Here is an 18556-nt window from a genome sequence, read left to right on the forward strand (position 1 = left end):
TCTGCTTGTTGTTTCCACTCATCTGCTCATTCTGTTTGCTTGTTTATCTGCTCATTGTGTCCCCTCATTTTCTTTAGGAGGTACCGGGAACCAAACTCTGGACCTCCGATGTGGGAGGTGGGTGCTCAGCTGCTTGAATTGCACCTGCTTCCTGCTTGCTGCATCAGCTCGTTGCATCAGTTCACTGCATCTGCTCATTGCACTTGCTTGTCTTCTTTAGGAGGCACTGGGAACTGAACCTGGGACCTCCCATGTGGGAGATGGGTGCCCAACTGCTTGAGCCACATCTGCTCCCTCTCCCTCATTTTTTAATGACAGTTTTGCCACATACACAATTCTTGTTGGGTAATTTTTTGCTTTCAGCACTTTAAACATGTCATCCCACAGCCTTCTTGCCTCCATGGTTTCCAATGAAATCATGGCACTTAATCTTATTGAGACTCCATTCTATAAGACACATTGTTTTTCTCTTGCAACTTTCAGAATTACATCTTTATTGTTGGCATTTGACTGATTATTATATGTGCAGTGTTGATCTGTTTGGGTTTATCCTCTTGGAGTTTTTTGAGCATCCTGGATATATATATATTCACGCATCTTTTGTTAAATTTGGGAAGTTTTCTGTCATTATTTCTTTGACATTCTCTCTGCTTTTCTCTCTTTTTTCTCCTTCTGGAATTTCTATAATGAGTATATGTGTATGCTTGATGGTGTTCCACAGGTTCCTCAGACTCTGTTCACTTTTCTTCATTCTTTCTGCTCCTCAGTCCAGATGATTTAAATTGTTTTATCTTCAAGTTCCTGATTCTTTCTTCTGCCATTTCCCATCTGCTGCTGAACCCTTGTAGGAAATTTTTAATTTTTGTTACTATGGTCTTCAGTTTCTGTTTGGTTCCTTTCTGTACTTTCCATTTCTCCACTGATACTCTGTTTGTGTTCATCCAGCATTTTTCTGATTTCTTTTCATTCTTTGTCTATGTTTTCCTATAGCTCTTTGAGCATATTTTGGATGATTTAAAAAAAAATTTTTGTCTGGTATGTCCCAGGTCTGACTTTCATTGATGGTTCCTCTCCTCTCCTCTCCTCTCCTCTCCTTTCCTTTCCTTTCTTTTTTTGCTTAAACAATGGTTATTTATTGGCTAATAGTTTTGAAGCTGGGAGAAGTCCAAATTTGAGGTGTCAGGAAGGCAAGGTTTTCTTCCTGAAGACTGAGGCTGGCTGCAGATGATCCTGGAGTCCCTGGCTTTTCTGTCACATGGCAATTCACAAGGTTATATCTTCTTTCTTTTTTTTTTCTTTTAAGCAAATCAATTTTATTGATACATATTAATAAAGCATACAATTCACCCAAAGTGTACAATCAGTGGTATTTGGTATAATCACATTGGTGTGCATTTATCACCTCAGTCATAATTAGAGTATTTTCATTATTTCAATAATAATAGTAATAAACAAAAAAGGGAAGCGGATGTGGCTCAAGTAATAGGGCTTCCACCTACCATATGGGAGGACCCAGGTTCAATCCCTGGGGCCTCCTGGTGAAAAAGAAGAGAAAATGTGCCTATGTAGCGAGCCAGTGCCCACGTGGTGAACCAGTGCCTGAGCAAGTGAGTCATGCAGCAAGATGATGATGCAACAAAAGAGAGATGAAGGGGAGAGTCAAGGTAAAGCACAGCAGAAACCAGGAACTGAGGTGGTGTAGCTGACAGGGAACTCTCTCCACATCAGAGGTCCCCAGGATCAAATCCCTGTGAATCCTAGAGGAGAAACAGTGGAAAAGAGATGACAAAAAGAAATAGATACAGAAGATCACACAGCAAATGGACACAGACAACAAAAACAGCAGGGCAGGGGGAGGGGGAGGGGGAAGGGAAGGGGGAAAATAAATAAATCTTTAAAAAATAAAAAATAGACAAAAACCCCAAAGTAACCATTGATCATTTCTAATGTTTTAATCTTTTCCTTTGCTTGGACCATCACTTCCTGTCTCTTTGTATGTTTTGTAATTTTTTGTTGAAATCTGGATATTTTAATGTGTTATCATTCAAAGTTAGATTCTGAGGTGTCTGTTCTTTAAAGTTGTATCTTGTTACTGTTATGACAGCACTTTCCTTGAATGCCAGGAGCTAACAAAGAAGAAGAGAAGGAAAAAAAGAAAACACCTTTCCCACTCTTTGCATATTGATCTGAGTGCTCTCCATCAGGGCTTATCCATACAGTGAGCTTAAAGAATAACTCAAGGCCAGAGAGTAGGGGCTGCCCTGATCCTTTCTGTGACTGTGTCTTGTCTTGGACATGCATGTGGGCCCTATGCATTCCCCTGTTTACATGGATAGGAATGTCCCCTCTTTAAGAAACCGTTTCCTTAGAGGCCAGGGCACTGCACTGCCTTTCCTACAACCAGTAACTTCTTGCCTCAGGAAACCATGACTTGACTGTTCTCCCACAGTGTTCTGCATGCCTTGGACACACTGGCCAAGTTCTGGGATGACAAGCCTGCAATGAGTGTCCAGGTTCAGTCTCTCAGGTCACCACGAGAGCGATCAGTCCAGATACCCATGCTCCCAGTAATAACATATGGGTTGTTACTCTGCTCCATCTGGAAATGGGACCAGGGATCCACACCGGAAGCATGGGCTGTCTTTATGTTGAGATGGTGAAGGGATGGGGAAGGGGTCATCCAGGGTGCCATAAGATCCTACCATTTTTTTTTTAGTAGGTACCAGAGATTGAACCTGGGACCTTGTACATGGGAAGCAAGTCCTCAACCACTGAGTTACACCCACTCCCAGATCTTACTACTTTTAAGATGTCTTCACCTTTTTTTTAAAAAAAGATTTATTCTATTTATTCCTTGCTGTTTGTGGTTGCTGTCTGCTCTCTGTCTTCACTTGCTGTGTGCTCCCTGTGTCTGCTCATCTTCTCTTTAGGAGGCATGGGGAACTGAATCTGGAGCTTCCACATGGAAGAGAGGCGCTCAATCACTTGAGCCGCTTCAGCTCCCTGGTTTATTGTGTCTCTCATTGTCTCTCCTCTCTGTATCTCTTTTGTTGCATCAGCTCGCCATGCCTGTCCCCTGTGCCAGCTCACTTTCTCCAGGAGGCACTGGGAACTGAACCCAGGACCTCACATGTGGTAGGCAGAAGCCCAATTGTTTGAGCCACATCCTCTTCCCAGTTTAGTTCTTTGGGGCGCCTTCATCTTGATTCAGCCCTCGCCCTGTTATTGCAATCCTTTAACTGTTTTCCGGAGCTTTGAATAACCAGTTCTTGCTGGTTGTTCAAAGCTTCTGTGGAGTGGATGGAGACTTGAAGCTTTTCATTCCACCCTCTTGATCCCTGACGGGCTTTTTGTAGAGAATAAAAGGTCCCTCATCTCCTTATTCTTTAAGAGAGAAATATTATTCTCCTTCTGCTTTTATTTCTCAGATGTAAGTTGCAACTTCCTTTTTAGTTATTTCCATCTGAACACAGGACTTGTTCCCTAAACTGTACTCCTTACCAATAATCCATCATGGAGAAGTATGTTGCATTTATTTTTGAAATTTGCAAACTTTATCTATTGGTAGGGACACTACATTTAAGGAAACTTTAGAGTTATCTATGAAAAGTAACTGATCTTGATGGCTCATCTTTGATAATACCATGTTTAGTATGTTTAGTCATTCGATGATTATTTTGAGAACCTTCTATAATTTATATCAGATAACACTTGGCCCCTTGTATCTCTTTAGTCTATATATCTGCATATCTTGCTATTCATACCCTTAAATGGACCTTCTTGCAAATTCCATTTTCCAAATGAAGTTTCCTTCACAAAAGACATTTCCTTCAAAGTATCTAGTGGTGCTTTGGGGATAATAAACTGCAGTATTTCATGAGAGAGAGAGAGAGAAGGAAAGAGGGAGGGAGGGGAAGGAAGGATGGTAGAAGGTAGGGAGGGAGGGGTAGAGGAAGAGAGACAAAGGAGAGAAGGAAAGGGAGAGGAAGAGAAAGAGGGAGGGAGAGAGGAAGGAAAAGAGAAAGAAGAAAAAAACAAGGAGAAAAGGAGGGAAAGAAAGAAAAGAAAAAGAAAGAAAGAAAGAAAGAAAGAAAGAAAGAAAGAAAGAAAGAAAGAAAGAAAGAAAGAAAGAAAGAAAGAAAGAAAGAAAGAAAGAAAGAAAGAAAGAGAAAAGAGAGCGATAAAGAAAGACTGGGAGGTGAATGACTCAGAGCGGATAGGCTCAGCATGTGTGGTGTGAAGGCCATGAGTTCCTAAGATTCCGACTGGGACTCAGTCGGCTCAGGCCACAAGAAGAGGGCTCAGATAAAGGTGGGGGTGGTTTGGGAGTCAGGCAGCCCTCTTGGAAATAAGGAGTGAATTAAAAGAATGTAAAGAGGTGTACAAGTTTTGTGTTTAAAACAGTCCACCCTTGTGTCCTCTCATTATCTCCATCCCCCATACTACAATACAGGGTTTACATTCATTCTGTACAAAGACACCCTTAGTTCTTCGCTAGGAAGCGAGGTACAATCACTCGCAGAGCCCCACTTCAAGGTAGAGGTCAAGAGTGTTTTCACGGGAAGCCCCGCCTTCAGTTAGTACTTCATCTGGTCTTCCTGTTGGGGTGAGCCAGACCTTCATTCCCCAGAGGTCTAGACCCCTGGTTGCCGTGCCCTCATTGGCTGCTGTAGCCACCCATTAATAGTGACCTCTAGGCAAGAAAGTACTAAGAGATGCCCCAGACTTTCTCTGTCCTGCCCCATTTTGCAGTAGCCACCCTGGATCCTCAGGTAATCACAATTGATTAGCCCAGTTAGAACAGCAGTTTCCTTCCTTAGCCTGTCCCACTGCAGGAGGAGCTCAAAGTGGACAGGTGATAGGGGCAGCTTCCAGGTCAGTGGAATTCTTACTATGTCACCCGCTGGAAGTCTCCTCCCTCTGTTAACTAGGACCTTTAACTGGGCAGATTCCAGGATTATGGTGAAGGGAAGCACAATTTCACAAAGAAGTCAGTAAATATAATAGTGAGAGGGGCCATTAGTTCCAGCCCTTAGTACCCAGATCCGTGCATTGTGGTTATAGGAGACAGGCCATGCCGTCAGTCCATCAGGCTGACTCGTTGTTAGCTCAGGCATTCTGTAAACACATGGCGGGTGCTGAAGTGTGTGTTGAATCTGGTAAGAACAAATCACTGCTCCCTTGGAAAGGGAAGGAAGGGGTCTGATATGATCAACCGGACACTAGCTGGCTGGCTGTTTCTCCCCTCACTGAGGAATCATGCCATATACAGGGCTCAGTGTCAGTCTCTCTCGTGATCAGTCAGGTACTCGGCAGTGTACTCCGCCTTGGCTAGGGGAGCTCATGAGCTGGAGCCCACGCAAAGCCTGTATCTTGCCACCAAGTCCATTATGTGTATTAGCCCACTACATGTTTGATGAACTCATATACCCTTATGACAGGCTGATTGAGGCAGATGCTCTTATTATCATCCCCCTTTACAGACAGTCTGAGACTGAGGGAGGTTAAGCAACTTGTGTAAGGTCCCACAGTCAGGAAGTGGGGGCCACAACCAGGCAGTCTGGCTCCAGATCTTGGACTCAACCACTAGGCAGTATCGCTGCCAAGGAGTTAGGGACTCAATCCCACACAACTGGGTGGACACAGCTTCACTGCTTTCAAAGTGGATTATTTCACATTAAAGACCTTGGAGGAGAAAAAGAGCAGGATTTCAAAGTCTTTAACAAAAGAAAGTTGTTTGGAATCCCCCTGAGAAGACCAGTATATCCAAGCTCTAAGAAACCAGGATCCAGGATGCTTTTCTAACCTCTAGCCACAACTTCAACCTTTTCAGTAACCCATGCTTTGGAACAATTTCAACCCAAAACACGGTCTCATTTGCAAAGCCACAGGTTCTTTGCATGTAATTATTCATCCAGCAGAATATGCTTTGCCAACATTGAACAATTGTGAGACGCTCCCATGATCCTACTGAAAGGAGAACGATATTTTAGATTTCACATGACACCTTTTCTCTGAACAGCTCTAGACATTTACAGAATCAAAGGCATTACTTTAGAATTATTTTTCTATTTATCTATTTAGTCAACCTGTATTATATGCCTTCAGCATCCCCAGATGTGCTAGGGCTAGGTACGCAAAAGTAAACAAACACTCAACTTCCTATTCTTTTGGAGTTCACAGTATGGGTGAAAAAAACCCCCATAGTATATTAAACTTCTCATGTCGCTACTTCTTATTGGCTACTGAAAGCTAGCAGTAAAAAAAAGAGGTGAACTAGAAGTAGGGGGCTATTAACCTCAGATGGTCAGTTCTTGGCCCTGACTTCAACAGCTCAAAAATTTTTTAAAGATTTATTTAATTTATTTATTCTATCCTCCCCCCCGCCCCCCATCGTTTGCATGTGCTGTCTGCTCTCTGTGTTCTTTCATCAACAGCTCATTTCTACCCTGGGTCTACATGGGGTTTCTGTCTTAGTTTTCCAGGCTGCTATGACAAATACCACACAAGGGGATGGCTTAAACAGTGGCGTTAATTGCTTAGGGTTTTGAGGCTAGGGGAAGTCCAAAACTGAGGTGTCGGCAAGGCAATGCTTTCCCCCCGCCTGTCACATTCTGGTGCTGGCTGCCGGCAGTCCTTGGCTGTGTCCCTGCCTGCTCTCACCTGCGAGGTTCTCTCCTCGCTCTTCCAGGCTCCCTTGGCTTCTGGCTGCCAGCACTTCCCTGTGGCATTCTCTCACCACGACTGGATTTCTTCTGCTTATAAAGAACTCCAGTAATCCTCATTCAGTTGGTTCTCACCTTGATTTATAATATCTTCAAGAGATTCTATCTGCAATGGGTTCATACCTACAGGAATGTGGATTAAGAACACGTCTAGATTTTAGAGAGAGGAGGCGGGGCAAGATGGCGTCTGAGTGAGTGCACCTTACGGCCTCTCCTGCAAAGAGGCGGCCGAGTGGGGTTGGAGTCTTGCTGGGGCAGGCTGTCTTGGGGGCTTGCAGGGTGGAGGATGTGTGGACATTGATTTGGAGAGAGAGCAGCAGAGGTGGTGCTTGCTAAAGATAGAATTGGGGCTTACAAATACAGAGGTTGGAAGCTGTGGGCTGGCGGGATCCTTCCCCCTGGGGCTAGTGGCCTCAATGTTTTCTGAGAACTGTCGGTTGTGCGGTGGCGTTCCTGGGCCCTGTGGTCTCTGGATGTGTGGTACCCAGTGAACTTAGCCAACAACAAAGAAATAGAATAAGAAGAACAAAGTGACAAAGAGAAGACTTAACACGCATGCAAAAACAACAACTAATTAAACCCCAAACTAGACAAAGAAGCCAAGCAACTGACTAAACCTGTCAAGATAAAATGATGACCAGACAGCAACAAAAAACTACAAAACAAACCAATAATCAGGAAAACATGCCCCAATCCAATGAACAAACTAAAAACCAGGAAGAGGAGCGGAACATTGAACAAGTAAGTAATTAAAGATCTCAAAACATATATTAGGGACCAGTTTTATGAGGTAAAGGAATAGATTAAGAATATGAAGAAAACAATTGGAGAGAATACAGAAGAAATTGCAATCATACACAAAAATATAACAAATATGATGGTGATGAACAGCACAATTCAAGAAATCAAAAATATACTATCTGCAAATAACAGCAGACTTGAAGAGGCGGAGGAGAGATTAAGTGATGTGGAAGACAGTACATCTGAAATCAAACAGATAGTAGAACCGGTCAATAAAAAGATAGAAAAAATCCAGCAGGGGCTTAAGGACCTGAATGACAATGCAAAATGTGCAAACATACATATTATAGGTATTCCAGAAGGAGAAGAGAAGGGAAAGGGGACAGAAGGGGTGCTGGAGGAAATAATGGCTGAAAATTTCCCAAACCTATTGAGGGAGATAGATGTACACATCCAGGAAGCACAACGTACCCCAAACAGCATAAATCCCAACAGGCCTACCCCAAGTTTGTCAAGTTATCCAGAGCTCAAGGCAAAGAGAAAATATTAGGAACAGTAAGAAAAAAGAGAACCATCACATACAAAAGAGGCTCCATAAGATTAAGTGCTGATTTCTCATGTGAAACCATGGAGGCAAGAGACAGTGGTATGACAGTCAAGGTACTAAAAGAAAAAAATTTCCAACTAAGAATACTCTATCCGGGAAAGTTAGCATTCAAAAATGATGGAGAGTTCAAAATATTCACAGATAAACAGAAACTAAGAGAGTATGCCAACAAGAATCCTGCCCTTCAAGAAATACTAAAGGGAGCTCTGCAGGAAGAAAGAAAAAACAAAACAAAACAAAACAAGAGAGACAGAGTTGAAGGAGAGTGTAAGAGCAACTAAAAAGACAAAAACAGAAAAAAAAAATCAAACAAATATGACAAACACAAATCCAAAGAAAATATGGCTAATATAAGTATTTCCTTGAAAGTAATAACACTGAATGTCAATGAATTAAACTCACCTGTCAAGAGACTCAGACTGGAAGATTGGATAAGGAAATATGACCCCTCTATATGCTGTCTGCAAGAAACACATCTTAGACCCAGAGATTCAAGGAGGCTGAAAGTGAATAGCTGGAAAACAATCTTACAAGCAAACAATAACCAAAAAAGGGCAGGAGTAGCTATATTAATATCAGACAAAATAGACTTTTAATGCAAAACAATTGTGAGAGACAAAGATGGACACTACATATTAGTGAAAGGGATAATCTTTCAAGAACAATCATAAACATTCATGCTCCTAACAAGGGTGCCTCCAAATAACGTGAGGAAAACACTGGAAAAACTAAGTGAAGGAATAGATGCCTCTACAATTATAGTGGGGGTCTTTAATACACCACTATCAACTTTGGACAGATCATCTCAAAAGAGAATCAATAAAGAAACAAAGACTTTGAACAATATATTAGAGGATCTGGACCTAATAGACATATACAGAACATTACACCCAAATACAGCAGGATATATATTCTTCTCAAGTGCACACGGATCATTCTCCAAGAGAGACCACATGCTAGGCCACAGAAAAAGTCTCAATGAATTCAGAAAGAGAGAAACCATACAAAATAATTTCTCTGACCACCACAGTGGAATAAAGCTGGACATCTGCAAGGGCCAGAGACCCAGATTTGGCACCAAGATTTGGAATTTAAACACACTTTTAGAAAAACATTGGGTCAAGGAGAAAATCTCAAAAGAAATTAATAACTACCTTGAAACTAATGAAAATGATAACACAACATATCCAAACTTATGGGATGCAACAAAAGCAGTACTGAGAGGGAAATTTATAGCCATAAATTCATACATAAAAAAAGAAGAAAGAGCTAAAGTTGAAGAACTAAATGCACACTTGGAGGAATTAGTTAAAAAACAACAAACTAACCCCAAAGGAAGAAGAAAGAAAGAAATAACAAAGATCAGAGCAGAACTAAATGAAATAGAAAATAAGAAAGCACTTGAAAAAATAAACAAAACCAAGAGCTGGTTCTTTGAGAAAATCAATAAAATTGACAAACCCTTAGCTAGGTTAACAAAGGAAAAAAGAGAGAAGATGCAAATACACAAATTAAGAAACGAGAAAGGAGATATCACCACTGATCCCACAGAAATAAAGACTATCATAAAAGGATACTTTGAAAAACTATATTCTAACAAAAACAACAATTTAGAGGAAGCGGACAAATTCCTAGAAACACATAAGCAGCCTACATTGACAAAAGAACAAGTGGATGGTCTTAACAAACCAATCACAAGTAAAGAGATAGAATCAGTCATTAAAAACCTCCCAACTAAAAAGAGCCCAGGGCCAGACGGCTTCACAGGTGAATTCTACAAAACACTCTGGAAAGAACTAACACCAATCTTGCTTAAACTTTTCCAAAAAATTGAGACAGAGGGAACATTGCCTAACTCATTCTATGATGCCAGCATTAGTCTAGTACCAAAGCCAAACAAAGATACCACAAGAAGGGAAAATTACAGATCAATTTCTCTAATGAACCTTGATGCAAAAATCTTAAACAAAATACTTGCTAATTGTATTCAACAACACATTAAACAAATTATACACCATGACCAAGTGGGGTTCATTCCTGGTATGCAAGGATGATTCAACATAAGAAAATCAATTAATGTAATACACCACATAAACAGATTGAAGGAAAAAAATTACTTGATCATATCTATAGATGCAGAAAAAGCATTTGACAAAATACAGCACCCTTTCTTGATAAAAACACTGCAAAAGATCGGAATAGAAGGAAACTTTCTGAACATGATAAATAGTATATATGAAAAACCCACAGCTAACATTATTTACAATGGTGAAATCCTAAAATCTTTCCCTCTAAGATCAGGAACAAGACAAGGATGCCCACTATTACCCCTCCTATTTAACATAGTCTTAGAAGTACTTGCTCGAGCACTGAGGCAAGAACCAGACATAAAAGGCATCCAAATTGGAAAGGACGAACTCAAAATTTCACTATTTGCAGATGATATGATCCTATACATAGAAAACCCCGAGAAGTCTACAACAAAGCTTTTAGAATTTATAATTGAGTTCAGTAAAGTTGCAGGTTACAAGATAAATGCCCAAAAATCAGTAGCATTACTGTACACCAATAATGAGCAATCTGAGGAGGAAATCAGGAATCAAATACCATTCACAATAGTACATAAAAAAAATCAAATACGTAGGAATAAATTTAACTAAAGAGGTAAAAGACATATGCAGAAAACTACACAACACTGTTCAAGGAAATCAAAGAAGACCTAAATAAATGGAAGAAGATCCACAGGTTTTATGGTCATGGCAGATGGAGTTCAGTGCCATGTCAGCTGGCCCTTCTTTGGAGTTGGTGTTTCTGTGTGATGGAGCTGGACTCAGATGTGATCTCTTTTCACAAGCCTTTCCTGTTACTTTACCAGAATTGTAGTTGGTGCTGGGGTTTAATATATACCCAGGGGATCTGAAACTCTGGACTGACCATATGATAGCCAGGCCTTGAGCCTCAACAGACTTCAGCTCTTACACTCTGGTTTATTGGACTTAACCCACTCAGCTAACATGGAGTTGAAGAAGGTCAACCACCACACCATGGAGCCAAAAGTGACTACAACTGAAAGCAGGAGGATTACATCTAGCATCCATGTGGAATCTAAGCCCCCTCTTGACATAGATGTGGAGTGGACACAACCAATCCAAGGTCCACAGGATGGAGGAATAGAATATGGATTAGAGTGGACTTATTGATATTCTATTCATGAACTATTGTGATTAGTAATCGAAGAAAATGTGGCATTTATGTGGAGAAAGTGGCCACGGTGGCTGCTGGGTGAGGGGAATGAGAGGAAGAGATGAGATATGGAGGCTTTTTTGGGACTTGGAGTTGTCCTGGTTGGTGCTGCAGGGACAATTACTGGACATTGTAGGTCCTCCCATGGCCCACTGGATGGAACCTGGGAGAGTGTGGGCTATGATGTGGACCATTGACCAGGAGGTGCAGTGATGCTCAGAGATGTATTCACCAAATGCAATGACTATCTCATGATGATGGAAAAGAATGTTGCTATGGGGGGAGTAGTGGGGTAAGGGAGGTGGGGGGTATATGGGGACCTCATATTTTTTGAATGTAATATTAAAAAAATTAATAAAGACAAAAAAATAAATACCCCCAAAATAAATAAATAAATAAATAAATAAATAAATAAATAAATGGAAGACTATTCCCTGTTCATGGATAGGAAGACTAAATACTGTTAAGATGTCTATCCTACCAAAACTGATCTACAGTTTCAATGCAATCCCAATAAAAATCAACACATCATTCTTTAATGTACTAGAGAAATTAACTATGAAATTTATTTGGAAAGGAAAGAGGCCCCAAATAGCCAAAGACATATTGGAAAAGAAAAATGAAATTGGAGGAATCACACTACCTGACTTCAAAACATGCTACAAAGCTACAGTAGTGAAAACAGCATGGTATTGGCACAAAGATAGACACATTGACCAATGGAACCGAATTGAGAGTTCTGAGATAGATCCTCATATATATAGCCATATGGTATTTGACAAGGCCACCAAACCCTCTCAACTGGGAGAGAATGGCCTCTTCAACAAATGGTGCCTGAAGAATTGGATATCCATATGTAAAAGAATGAAAGAGGATTACCTACTTAGACCTTATACAAAAATCAACTCAAGATGGATCAAAGACCTAAATATAAGACCCAAGACCATAAAGACCTTGGAAAGCATAGTACGGAAGCATCTATAGGACCTTGTAATAGGAAACGGCTTCATGAACTTCACGCCAAAAGCATGAGCAGCAAAAGAACAAATAGATAAATGGGACTTCCCCAAAATTAAAGCCTTCTGCACCTCAAAGGAGTTTGTCAGGAAAGTGGAAAGAGAGCCTACACAATGGGAGAAAATATTTGGTAGCCATATATCTGATAGGAGACTTATATATATCTTGCATATATAAAGAACTCCTATATCTTGAAAATAAAAAGACAAACAGCCCATTTAAAAAATGGGGAAAAGATTTGAACAGACACTTCTCCAAAGATGACATACAAATGGCTAAAAAACACATGAAAAAATGCTCAAAATCCCTAGCTATTAGGGAAATGCAAATCGAAACAACAATGAGATACCGTCTTACTCCCATAAGACTGGCAGCTATAAAAAAATCAGAAGACTACAATTGTTGGAGAGGATGTGGAGGAATAGTAACACTTATCCACTGCTGGTGGGAATGCAGAAGGATCCAGCTATTCTGGAGGACAGTTTGGCAGTTTCTCAAAAAACTAGCTATAGATTTGCCATACAACCCAGCAATTCCACTGCTGGGTATATACCCAGAAGATCTGAAAACAAGTTCACAAACTGATATATGCACACCAATGTTCATAGCAGCACTATTCACTATTGCCAAAAGTTGGAATCAACCCAAATGCCCATCAACAGATGAGTGGATAAATAAAATGTGGTATATACATACGATGGAATACTACTCAGCTATAAGAACAAATTCAGTACAAACACATGTGATAACATGGATGAATCTTTTTTATTTTATTTTATTTATTTATTTCTCTCCTCTCCCCCCGCCCCGCCAGTGGCCCTAACCACTGGGCCAAGTCCGCCGCCGTCATGGATGAATCTTGAGAATCTTATGTTGAGTGAAGCAACCCAGGCATTGAAGGACAAATACTACATGACCTCTCTTATGTGAAATAAGTAAACCAAGATGTCTCAAAGAGTTAGAGACTGGATGATAAACTTTAAGGTAGATGGAGGGTGGAGGAAGGTTGTGAGCTGACAGCTACTTGGGTGAAATCTACGATAAGCTGGAGGTAAGTATTTGTACAGGGAAGGGATAAAATGGGGGCATAGGGATAACTTTGGGTGGGGCTGTGTGGGCTTTAGGGGCACTAGGGATGGGCGGATGGGTCAGATTGCCCAAGAAATTAGGGAGAGAGTGAGGGGAACATTTGATCATGGGAGATTGTCAGGTATGTGGTTGAAATTGTGGTGCAGGGAAGCGGATGTGGCCCAGTGGTTAGGACGTCCATCTACCACATGGGAGGTCCGCGGTTCAAACCCCGGGTCTCCTTGACCCTTGTGGAGCTGGCCCACGTGCAGTGCTGATGTGCTCAAGGAGTGCTCTGCCATGCAGGGGTGTTCCCCGCATAGGGGAGCCCCACGCGCAAGGAGTACCCCCCATAAGGAGAGCCACCCAGCGCAAAAGAAAGGGCAGCCTGCCCAGGAATAGTGCTGCACACACGGAGAGCTAACTCAACAAGATGACACAACAAAAAGAAACACAGATTCCCATGCCGCTTACAATAACAGAAGGGGACAAAAAGAAGAACATGCAGCAAAATAGACACAGAGAACAGACAACTGGGGTGGGGGGAAGGGGAGAGAAATAAATAAAATAAAATAAATCTTTAAAAAAAAAGAAATTGTGGTGCAGAGAAAACCCTTTAGAGAATGTAATATGGAAGGTTGCATGTTTGGGATGCTTAAGGGGGGGTATCTGACACAGGGCAAGCTTCTGGGAAGTGTGTGAGTGCTCATTTTGTCAGAGTGGGTTATATCATTGGGTGGAGACCCATAGAATGAGAGTGAAGGTATACCCACATCCTGGGGAGGACTGATGTTCTCAAACAGAGGGAATTGTATCTCTTGAGAGAAGTGGTGGCTCCCAATGGGTTAGGGCAGTCAAGTATGTCAAGCCCTCAACATTTTTGCAAGTATCTCTGAATATGGTCCCTCGAGTAATGAAGATTGATTGTCATGGTGGGCCCTGAGGGGAGGGGGAAAGAGGATTGAATACATGGAATCAGGGTAACTGTGGGGCAATGGAAGTGTTCCACAGGATCATGCCATGATGGATATAGATCATGTTAAATTACACCAAAAATGTATAAAAGTCTATAGGCTAAAATGTAAACCATAATGTAAAACATAAGATAACTAAAAATTTAGAAAATTGTATAGTCTAAAATATAAACCATGATGTAAACCCAAATAGAACCATGTTTGAAAGCTCTTGTTTCAATATCTGTACATTAGCTGCAGCAAATATAGTATGAACACATAAAAAGATTACTGTTGGGGGAGGAACAAAGGGTTTGATGTTGGATATATGGGAGTACCATATATTGTATATGTGAATTACTGCGATCTAAAACTTTTGTCAAGAGAAACTTAATAGTCAGGAGAAAAAAAAGAAAGGAGGTAGACGCTGAGGAAGAAATTGAAGAAATTGCCTTACCATTGTACATACAGGACAACACCTGTAGCAGTGATGAAAGGCAAAATGTCAAAAACAAAGCTTTTTCACTTTTTCATTTCTTTGATACCCCAGTTTATTTTTCCTTTATTTAATTTTTCTAAATTTCTATGTATTCTATATCTAACCTTTAAACCCATCACTATATTCCATTTTTCTATTAATGGAACCTGGCAATATATTGGGTTTCCTTTTTGAAGAAATTTTGGAGTACAGAGAGGTTCAACTATGGTGGGGAAGGAGCACTTGTGTGGGGTGTCATTGGTGGAGGGCACATGGTTGGGAGGGAGTTCTCCAGGGCATATATACAGGGTACATAGAAAGGTTTGGACATTTTCATATTGGTCTCAGTTGGAAACGACATATGAGAGAGTGCTGAATTCTTGACCAGGGAGGTCTATCACATACCCCAATGGAACAACAACAATTCCCTAAGTGCAATGGCAAAGACTGATAAAGATTGATGGTCCAATGATGAGCATTTGATACTGATGGCTCCAATTATGAGCCCGTGTACCTAAAATTTGAACTAGGTCTATAGCTGTGGGGTGCATAAGAGTTACCTCCTGAGAGCCTCCATGTTGCTCAAATGTGTCCACTCTCTAAGCCAAACTCAGCGTGTAGATGCATTGCCTTCCCCCCAGCATGGGACATGACTCCTGGGGATGAGCCTCCCTGGCATCAAGGGATTACTACCAAGCAACAGCTGATGATGTAACTACAAAAAGACCATGAACAAAGAGGTCAACTCAGACCAGCAGAATATCTCAGCCTACATGTAATATCAGGTGTTAAAAACTACATTTTGACCTTTGATAAAAGGGGGAAATGGAAAGGACAAATGAGTTTATATGGCTATGAGTCTCCAAAAGAGTTGGGAAGTCATCAGAGGGTGATGCTTATGCATGTCTCAGCAGGGTACCAGAGACAGCCAGGGTAGATGGAAACCCAGGTGCTGGTTCTCCTGAGGGCTGCAGAGACCCATAGGTTCTATGGTCAAGGCAGATGGCTCTGAAGTTCAGGGCCATGTCAGTTGGCCCTACTTTGGAGTTTGTATCCCTGAGTGTGATGGAGTTGAACTCAGATATAACCTTTCTATACATGTCTCTTCTGTTACTTTTACTGGACCTGTGGTTGGCATTTGGGTTGGTGTATACTCAGAAGACCTGAATCTCTGAACTGTCCATGTGACAGCCAGGCCCTGGGCCTCAGCAGACTTGCAGCTCCTACCCTCCGATTTCTTGGACTTACCCTGGCCAGCTGACAGGAGGTGAAGAGGGTCAACCACCACACCAGGGAGCCAAGAGTGCCTATAGCTGCAAGCAGGAGAATTGCATCCATCATACATGTGGAATCTAAACCCCCTCTTGATGTAGAGGGGGACTGGACATAGCCATCCTAGGTCCACAAGATGGAGGAATAGAGTATGGACTAGAGTGGGCTCACTGGTGTTCTGCTGGGGAACTATTGTGATTAGTAAGGGAAGAAATTGTAGTAGTGATATGGAGAGGGTGGCCACGGTGTCTGCTGATGGTTGGGAGAGGGAAGAAGAGATATGGTGTGGGGGCATTTTCAGGATTTGGAGTTGTCCTAGGTGGTGCTGCAGGGATGGATGCTGGACGTTGTGTGTCCTGTCATGGCCCACTGGGTGGACTGGGGGAGAGTGTTGGTGACAATATGGACCACTGTCCATGTGCAGCAGCGGTTCTCCAGAATGTATTTGCTGGGTGCAGTGGATGTGCCACAATGATGGAAGAGTATGTTGATGTGGGAGGGGTGGCGTGGGTGGGGTGGGGGGTATATGGGCACCTTATATTTTTTAAATGTAACATTTAAAAGAAAATAAAGAAGAAAAAAAACAGAAAAAAAAAGATATTTAGAGGCGGGGCAAAAATATATATATATTTAGAGGCGGGGCAACAAAACAAAACAAAACAAAACACGTCTAGAGATTTGGTCCTGATTAGTGTGTATCACTTGTCCTCTGTGAGCCCAGACCTATCATGCTACTGGGGGGCTCTTGGTATCTTTGCAGGGGTTTCTTTACATTTTGGCACTTGAGCATTTGGCGGCTGTGTGTGTGTGTGTGTGTGTGTGTGTGTGTGTAGCTGTCTAGCCAGCAGCAAGGGTCCTGTGGCTGACTTAATTCCTCCACCGCAACCCAGCAGTGAGATGCGCGCAACCAGCACTGCTTGGAGCAGACCGAAGTGCTAAAGCCACGCACCCTGGCCGACCTGATCCGCATCCTGTACCAGCTGTTCACCTGCGACGAGGTCAGCATTGAGGAGGTACAGGCTGTCGTGGAAGCCTATGAGAGTATGCCAAGTTCGACCAGGACAGGTATACATGAAATCTTGTGGATCAAGGAAATGGGAAATTTAATCTGATGATTCTGTGTTGGGGTGAAGGCCATGGCAGCAGTATCCACAATCCCACTGACTCCCACTGCTTTATGAAGAGGCTGCAGAGAAATCTAAAGGAGACACTATTTGCCTCGCCAGATAAAAAACCCAATGAGATGATCAAGAAGTCTGAAAGAATCTTGAGGGGAAACCAGCGTCCCTACCTCAATGATTCCATTGGTTTGCATCCGGTAGAGACTATCAGCCACATGGAACCTGCTGTGAGCCTTCGCTTGTACAGTCCACCTTTGGATACATGCCACGCCTTTGATCAAAGAACAGGACATAAAAACCAAGTCACCATGACATTCCACAGCAAATTTTGAATCAGGACTCCATTCACAAATTCAGGTTCACTGGAGAACAACTAAGGAGCACTGAACCCTCTAAAGTTTTACTTTAGGTCTCTTGAGCATTTTGCTATGGAGAGGAAGGCCTCCCACCATTTGCTGTCCAGTAATATTCTTAAATAAGCCAATACTTAGGTCTATTCTAGGGCAGAAGCTAATTTTAAGGCATTAAATGAGCAAATAGTAACCTGAGCAGAAGAAAAGTCCCATCAAAGGAAAAAGTCTTTGTGATTTTAAAGGCTGAATCAAGTGCTGTCCTGGTTCTGTCCTTTAATGTCATTGGACCCATACTGCGAGTGTCAGTAAGAGTTTTTATAGCTTTTGGAATCCCTTTGATCTCTGAACTGTAATGAGCAATAAATAAAAAAAAAGAAACTACAAACATCAAATGCATGCCTTGGTACCTGGAGGAGTAAATGTGCATGTCTAATATAGTTGTATGTTCTTAATTAAGGAGACTTTTAAAAAATCTGTGGATTTTATTTTTTTCAATCTTATTTTACAAATTCCTTTTCTATGAATAATAAGTTATTATAGATAGAGAAACTTAAGGCATTTTGCCATTAAGTAATGAAATGTGGGGTAGGGGATTTAGAAAGTACATGTATCCCAACCTAAAACAAACCAAAACATAAACTTATGTCTAATGTGTCCAGTAGTCATAATCAAAGACTTTGTACTGCTACCAAAATTGCCAAATAATTTTAATAAAACTGAATTTGAAAAAAAAAAAGAACATGCCTATATTGGGGTACATAATTCAAGCTACCACAGTTTCTAAATCATAGCTTTATAAAAGAATTAGAAAAAATATAAGTACATGAACTTAAAATGAGTCAGGCCTAGTAAAATTGTTTCTTGTTCTCATGAAGCTATGACAAAACCTCTTCCATGAAATAATATATAAGAATACATTCATTCTTTTGAAAATTATAAGGCCTTTTGCAAATATAATACTAATCTTGGTAAATTAGA

General features: G+C 41.4%; 1 pseudogene; it reads left to right on the plus strand.

Annotated features, from left to right (window-relative positions):
* Nucleotides 1-4715: 4715 nt before the first annotated feature.
* Nucleotides 4716-17602, plus strand: LOC101447281 (cysteine dioxygenase type 1 pseudogene; annotated as a pseudogene).
* The last annotated feature ends 954 nt before the right edge of the window (nt 17603-18556 follow it).

This window comes from Dasypus novemcinctus, chromosome 13 (assembly GCF_030445035.2).
Source record: "Dasypus novemcinctus isolate mDasNov1 chromosome 13, mDasNov1.1.hap2, whole genome shotgun sequence".
In the NCBI taxonomy this organism is placed as follows: Eukaryota; Metazoa; Chordata; class Mammalia; order Cingulata; family Dasypodidae; genus Dasypus; species Dasypus novemcinctus.